Here is a 7,399-nt window from a genome sequence, read left to right as displayed (position 1 = left end):
CTGATCAGGTGTGTTTGATTAGGGTTGAAGCTAAACTCTGCAGGGCTGTGGCCCTCCAGGAACTGAGTTTGACACCCCTGCTCTAGAGTCTAGACCTACTATGTGTAATTTTTTTAATTGACGCACAAGGGTTAATTACCCGAACTAGCTGTTAAAAAAACAAAATTGCATGTCAACCTAGTTGTGACAACTAACCAACTCCCACATCCGATATGCGGCAAAGTAGACATTGCAACTTTTCTCCATTTAAGGATATGAAGAAACACACTGGTGAGTGACGTAGACCTACTCAATTTCCCGCAGTCTAAAATATACATATTATCTGACTTATTTGTAAGTGTGAACTCGTGAAACTTGTTTAGGAAAATATTTAATACATTTTTTTATTTGAATGATTATTGTTTTTATTTAATTATTCATATCAGGGATGGGCACGTTGGTCCTGGAGTGCCGCTTTCCTGCAGTTTAGCTCCACCAATGATAAAAAAATAACAAAAAACGACCTGTCTGTAGCCTCGTACCCAGGGGGTAATCCAGCGCCCGGAAAGCGCACCTTCCCTGGGGGCCGCCATTGGTTAGCAAGCCATCACTTGCTGTTAGCATTCCATTGACTCCCATTCATTTTGGCATCACTTTGACAGCAATTAACTTTACATCTGAGGCATTTAAAGACTATTTGTCCATTGTTTATTTCTAAAGAAACACGACAATGTATAAAAGACCTTGTATCTTCCGTTATGGCCCTGTAGAAGCAGTTTTTTGTAAAAATAGGCTAACGATTGCGTCATAACCATGCGACTCTGTGTCGCACAGTAGAGAAATTACCGTATAGACAGGAGGAGAAGCTCGCAGGCAATCAGGGGGACGTGGAGACAAAATGACAAAATAATTATTCAGAATACTTAGCAAAAGTTGCTCCTGCTTCTAGCTCATGGACTCCTCCTACTCACGCTCTCCGTCTCTGCAAGTTTCGGAAGGGAATGATTCAGATTTCTCTTGGCACAGCTACTAGAAGACAGACAGGTTGCTCACGTCACATCTACTGCTGCGCAGTATGCTTGCAGCCATCAGGAAGTGAGTGCTTCTAATTGACTTCACTTTTCTCAGTTGAAGTCTATGGGGTCGCTGTGTCCATTTCTTTTACTGTCTATGCTCGTACCCAATACGAAAACCTAGGCAGCTGACTTGTTGTCTTGCTGCCTTGAGTTATGACTTTGCAGGCAGCATTTGCGCACAAAGGTAGCCTATACCTCACAAAACTGATTTCAGACAGACTTCTGAGGCTGCGTAATGGTTTAATGATCTACAGCAAAATAGAGAGAGCTTTGGTGATAACTAAGCAAATATTTAAGTGCTACAATAGTAATTTCTTGCTAGAAATGTCATAAAAATAGGAAAACATTGAACGTACATTTACACACAAACTGACCATCAACCGCAACTCTTAGACGCCATCTTTATTTTCTTAGCTCAACTTTCACAGAATGTAAAGCACAGAATTGTGGGTTATCAAAGGTAGTGAAGAATACATTTATGCTACCTTCAAAAATCCATCAGATGAAGGTATCTCAGGAGACAGGAAGTGAAGCTAACTTTGGATTTGGACATGCCTTGATGCCTCCTTAGAATGCATCCTCCGAAGGCAGCAGTTTTCATACGCAACCTTAGTAATCTTAAAGACATTGATTAGCTTGTTCAGATGTGTTAAACTCTGCAGGATAGAAAGACTCCAAGACCGACATTGCCCACCCCTGATTTATGTAATTATGTCATGTGTGCCTTTTGTTTTTGCATGTGATGACCTCATGCCTCCGGAAAATTTTGCAATTCATAATAATAAACATGTTTAGGAAAATACTGTGATGTTTTTGTTGTGGTTTAGTGTTTTGGGATTTTTGGAGAAAATAAATCAAAAGAGCCTTTTTCCTTTTTGGTCAAGAGGCCTATATGAACTTTGAACAGCAATGATCAAATTCTTGATAAAATCAACCAGCTGGTAAGTTCATGTCTTGATTTATTTAATCCTAAAATGTAGCACTCTTTCCTGATAAAAACTGACCAGTCAACTGTTTCTGCAGCGAATGTGAGCCATCACTCCATGTGGACACATTTCATTACAGGGGGCTGCATGAAATATAGAGGCATTTTCAGCCTTGAATGCTTCCCATAAACAAATGCCACTGTACTAGAGCTCAGGTTCCACATGCCAGACATGCAGATCGCAGCCGCCTTTCATGACCAGAGCTCAAGGCAAGCATGCGTTTAACATAGTAAAATGTTCACACCATTCTTCACATGCATGTCCTTTGTTGTGGTTGACTAGGTTTGGAGAAAGTTAATGCCTGCTCCTTAAAGGATAGTTCACCCCAAAATGAGACTTTTGTCAATACCTACTCACCCTCAAGTTGTTCCAAACCGGTATGAGTTTCTTTCTTCTGTTGAACACAAAAGAGGTTATTTGAAAGAATGTTTGGTAATCAGACAGTTGACGGCACCCATTGACTTCCATTGGAGGAAAAACTATGGAAGTAAATGGGTGCTGTAAACTCTCTTACCAACATTTTTCAAAATATCTTCTTTTGTGTTCAGCAGAGGAAAGAAACTCATACCGGGTTTGGAACGACATGAGGGTGAGTAAATGATGACAACATTTTTATTTTAAGGTCAACCATCCATTTAAAATAAGAACACATAGGAAGTATCTTTAGGACTCATCAAAAGCAATGCTGAAAAGGTTGAAAGTTTTGTTCTAACTTTACATATATGAACATACATGCAAAATGCTATGAGATCTAAATTATAAAACAGAATCAATGAAACCCAGTGAAACATATTTTCTCAGCTGTAAGAGGGTGTCAAGTTATACATCTGTGGTCAAGCTGAATGTTATCAGGCAACACAAAACCGGATAAGCCTAAACTAAACACTCAAACCTTTTTGTTTGCACTCCCAAATGGGCTTGTGTTCATTTAGAGGAAAATCTGGAGACATTGTTTATATTGCTCTGTTTGTAAGAAGGCAGACTAATTACAACTCAAAATTGAACTGACTTTACAGTAATCCCTTCAGAAAACTCAACATGGAAAAAAGAATCTGGATGGGAATTGCTATTCAGTGATTACAAACAGAGCCAAAACTCCTACGGCCCACTGTTTTGTGCATACTTAACAGCTTATATTCACAGACCACATGTTGCTCAGAGCATCATTTATCCCTTTATACACTTAAAACACACTTACACATTTCATTTGGTGACCTATTTTTTTATGACACCATTGTTGTCTGATTTTATGCTTGATTTGAAATATGTTGTTTGAACATATTGAACATATTGAACATATCGAAGTTTTGGAGATTTCAGTATTTGCCTATCATATGCGAGCTGTACAATATGACTGAAAATAGCTTTTTTGGAGGCGTCACCAAAATGGCAGCCAGTGCAGAGTGACCCGAGTTGCTTTAAAGGTCCCGTTCTTCGTGATCCCATGTTTCAAACTTTAGTTAGTGTGTAATGTTGTTGTTAGAGTATAAATAATATCTGTAAAATTATAAAGCTCAAAGTTCAATGCCAAGCGAGATATTTTATTTAACAGAAGTCGCCTGCATCGAACGGCCCGTTTGGACTACATCCCTCTACTTCCTTCTTTAATGACGTCAGTAGAACAGTTTTTTGACTAACCTCCGCCCACAGGAATGCTCCCTCAACTCTACCGAAATTCGTTTATGTACTTGCGCACTTCTAATAACTTACTGTGTTTACTCAGCTCTTACAGTGATTATCTGAGGTAAAACTGATGCTTCATCTTTTGTGTGATGTACAATAAACTTTATTAAACTCATCAGTATATGTTTGATCATCATTCAGACAGCAGACTTGTAGGCTATTAATAAATAATGGATACAAGCAGATGACAAATACGTTATAATAACCATAATTAAACTACTAAACTATACCTGTTTCATCTCTATACAGCACTCTGACTCTGTAGGCATTATTGTCCGACTCGAAATGAACAGGTTACTGAGAGTTTCTGATATTATCATCATTCCGTGAGATGAAATTGTCCTGAGAGACTGAGCACGAGCTCATGAAGCTCCTCCCCCTGGGTCGTCCAGCAGCAGCTTATTTGCATTTAAAGGGCACACACTAAAACAGCGCGTTTTTCTGAGCCCCAAAAAATGACAATTTAAACATGCTGTAAAAAATGATCTGTTAGGTATTTGAGCTGAAACTTCACATACACACTCTGGGGACATCAGAGACTTATTTTACATCTTGTAAAAAGGGGCATAATACGGGACCTTTAAAGCAGTGGTTCACGACCAGGGAGCCTCAGCAAACTTCCAAGGAGGCCTCAAAATGACTTAAAAGATTTAAAATAAGTTAAATTAAATAAATAAATAAATAATCAAATACATTTTTCTTCTTTTAATTCATGCCCGCACCCCTTTTGAAGAACCAGGGTTTCCACTGGAAAAATTTTATATTTTCCACCAGTTAATCAATTCTACCAGTCAATAAAAAAATCCACGTAATTTCATGGGCATCTTTTGCAGTGAATATGCTTTTTTAAGCTATGCCAGTCACTAAAATATTTTCATTTAGAAATTGTGAGTAAAATATTTTTCTAAAATCCAGTAAATCACAAATAACTTTGAAAAGTCATGGGGCCTTTGAATATTGTTGTTGACAAAAGGGGGTTTAAGAGTAAAAAAGACTGAGAACCACTACCTTAAAAGGACTTTGACAATATAACAGACATACTGATAATATAAAATAGTGGATTCTTTGCATGTTGTTGTGCTAACACAGGAACTTTGAGTTGCTTCAGCATTGCAGTTTTCAAGTCTTTCCTATCGCTCTTCCCCATGACTCCTTCTGTGGCCCAGACACAAGTGGATTACTATAGCTGGTGTACATGTGATTTTGTTTTGTCCTTAAATTAGCATGGAAATGGGCTATAAATGGAAATGTCAGCTAGTTGGCTGAACCAACAATTGAGCATGTAAACAAAAGACACATTGTCAGAGATGCTAACAACACTCCTCTGTGTCTTCACGCTGCCCCGATCCCACCAGACTTAGAAGACACACACAAAAAACGGTCTTCTCCATGGACTCCTGATGTGCTGCTGGCAGCCAGAGAAAAGCTGTCAGAGGGAATAAGAGGGAAAGGCCATTGTGTCTGATGTATACATTCAGCTGGGCTGGTGCAGCTGTGCGGGCATCAGAAAGATCTCGCTGGAGGACAGGCCTATTGTGCCAGTCTGATTGATCCTCTATGGCACTGAGCTTACGGAGAGACCCTGACTTTAACAGGGACAGGGCCTGTTGACAAACAAGCAGGCCTCTGTCTGAAGCAGGAGACTGAGGCTGCAGGTGCTTGGGCCATGCTTGGATTGAGATGCGTATGCCTGCTCAGATGCCAGCGGAGGCATTTCCTGCCTAGTCTGACATAGGCTGGCATCCTGGCAACGGCCAAACACCAAGCAGGAATGAATAAAAGGCGAGGACCGGTATCGAAGCCACATAAATGCCCATTAGACTTACAAAACTTAGACAGAGGCACACTTAAAAAACATCCACACAGTGATTCAGCTGTACAATTTTAAAAATAAAGGTTCTTTATTGGCATTGATAGTTCCATGAAGAACTTTTAACATCAATGGAACCTTTCCATTGCACAAAATGTTCTTTATAGTGTTTTAGGTTATTGAAATGTTCTTCAAACTAAGAAAAATGCTTATTTTAAGAACTGCTCTGGTTCTTTGGGGAACCCAAAATGGTTCTTCTATGGCATCACTGCGAAAACCGCCTTTTGGAACCTTCTTTAGGTTATTAAAATGTTCTTCAAACTAAGAAAAAATAGTCATTTTAAGAACTGTTTACTGAATGGTTCCTTGGAGAAGCTTTATTCTATGATATTGCTGAGAAAACCCCCTTTTGGAATCTTTTTTTGACACGATGATACTCAAAATTTCAGATACAAATACAAACAGCTACAAATAGGCCTGATCTCTGGCTGCATCTCAGTTTATACTATCCCACAGAGTTGAGTATTCCACGGGGGCTAGACAGAAATCATTTAATGTGAGCTAGTGCGGAGCAGCAGGCAAAGACAGTGTGACACAATGACCCGGTGCCAGAGAGTGTAAATCTGGCACAGCGTCTGCCATCACACCACACTATGATTTACAACTGACCGCAGAGCAACTGTACAGACAGACCGATCCGCTCCTTTTCTCCTCTATATAGCATTTGTATCTGCTACTATCATGGATGAGATGCTTCAAAATGGTAAATAATGAATGTTTTAAGCATTTACTAATCTAAGATGAACACAGCAATGCATGGTTTAAAATCAGCTCAAACTGAAGGAAATCAGAGGACGTTTGCACAGGCGCCTTGGTTTCTGCTGTACAGGATACAGGGCAGCCTGGCTCCAAATTTGGCAACGTGGCATAAAAAGGATGTCAGATAAGTCAGCGGCCAGCCAGTCTGTGGGGCTTATTTTTAGTCATAGAATTTAGTAGAGGATTGAAGAAAAAGTTTGCCCCCATGCACTGTTCCCGAGTTTCACACGACACTGTTTGCACTGGGAATCTCCTTCCAGTTGACATGGCCCAGCCCGGTGAGCTGCCCTTCCTCACACCCTCAGTGCACTGTAAACATCCCAGGGTCAGCACCTTACCAAGCGCCTGCCTATGCACACACTTTACTTCCTGTTTACTCTAAATGCTACAAGCCCCACTGGACATGCCATATTATTGTCTATGGTGTGGAAAGTGGGATTTTGTCTCATACGCGGTCTGAGAGAGTTTTATATGATTTATTATTTTATATAATATATAAGATAGTGGTCAAGAGAAAAGATAAATATTTGGCAGGAAAAATGTGAGCATACGTTTCATGGCTTGAACACATGGCTCTGCCCTGGCAAGGGAGATAATGGAAATCCCAACAGGAGGTCAAAGTACAGATTGTAAGCCAAGGCTTCACATTATTTAATGTTATTTTGATGTTTTAATGCTTAGTGTTATTCTTTACATTATTTACTTATTTTTATGTTTCATAAAATGGTTTAAAATGCATTTAAGTAAAACATATAATAATAATAATAATAATAATACAAATAAATATTATAATTAAGAAACCTTAAAGTCACCACAGAGTCAAAATGGACAATTCTTTCTTTCATGGAAAATTGTAAATATATATATTATATATTAATATTTTTCATTAATGTGCCCTAATTTTTAATCAAAATAATTTCCCCTCCCCCCTACCATGACTTCTGTTCTGTTCTCTGATGACGCGCTTTTTGGCTGGAAGGCGGGACAACCTGTTACCACCTGTCTCACCTGAGAATAGCAACAGCAAACCACAAAGGATCAAATCA

Source organism: Scardinius erythrophthalmus (assembly GCF_964197995.2).
Source record: "Scardinius erythrophthalmus genome assembly, chromosome: 18".
NCBI lineage: Eukaryota > Metazoa > Chordata > Actinopteri > Cypriniformes > Leuciscidae > Scardinius > Scardinius erythrophthalmus.
This window is presented reverse-complemented; position numbering follows the sequence as displayed.